The sequence below is a fragment of the Cyprinus carpio genome, chromosome B12, assembly GCF_018340385.1.
Source record: "Cyprinus carpio isolate SPL01 chromosome B12, ASM1834038v1, whole genome shotgun sequence".
Classification (NCBI taxonomy): domain Eukaryota; kingdom Metazoa; phylum Chordata; class Actinopteri; order Cypriniformes; family Cyprinidae; genus Cyprinus; species Cyprinus carpio.
The window spans coordinates 26351204-26351972 of NC_056608.1; the positions used below are offsets into that span (position 1 = coordinate 26351204).

At 38.8% G+C, this 769-nt stretch overlaps 1 pseudogene; it reads right to left on the reverse strand.

Moving 5' to 3' along the window:
• Window positions 1-111, reverse strand: part of LOC122139070 — a 23836-nt pseudogene extending 23725 nt beyond the window's left edge.
• Window positions 112-769: the final 658 nt, after the last annotated feature.

The window sequence follows — 769 nt, forward strand, 5'->3', positions numbered from 1 at the left end:
GCGACACGACTCACCACCTGACACACAGACACACAAATATTATTCAAACACCACTGAAATCTCAGCTTGCATGCATGCATGCTTTGTCACAGTTAAATTGGGTGGTTGCGGTTTTGGGAATAACAAATCTGTCCTGATTTGCAAACCCCGCCAGGTCGGCCCACGCTAAACAGCACCACACACCCTGAGGCCCGAGCACAGACGTGCAGGAAGCTTAACTTTCATATCTGGGCGACTTACTTACAGTTAAACACACATCATGTGTGTCTAAAGCGCCTCATTAAACTTCTGAGGGAGGTTTGGTTTAGGCCTCTTTCCACATTCTCCTTAAACGCAGCTCAGATCTGCACGCGAGAGCACGGAGATTCAACTAAATCAGACATTACTGCACAGAGTCACTTCATTAGAATAAAAGTAATAAACTTTAGGCCCACTGAATACAATAAAGCATAAATTCAAGCAGAATACAACAGAGAAGTAGAATCAAACAGGACTAACAAATATAACGGAGCAGAACCATTTCAAACAAAACGAAATAGAATAAATGGCGGCAGAAGAATAGAACAGAAGCAATAAAACAATAATTAAAGCACACTAGAATGCGAAAGAGATAGAAGAGCGCAGACATAAAATACTAACAAATGAATAGAATAACTGTTGGTGAAGATTAGAAAAGAACAAAAAATCAATGGCCCTACAATAAATTTAAAGTACAAACAGAATAGAATAGATAAATAAAATATTACAAACAGAATTCAGAATAGAATAG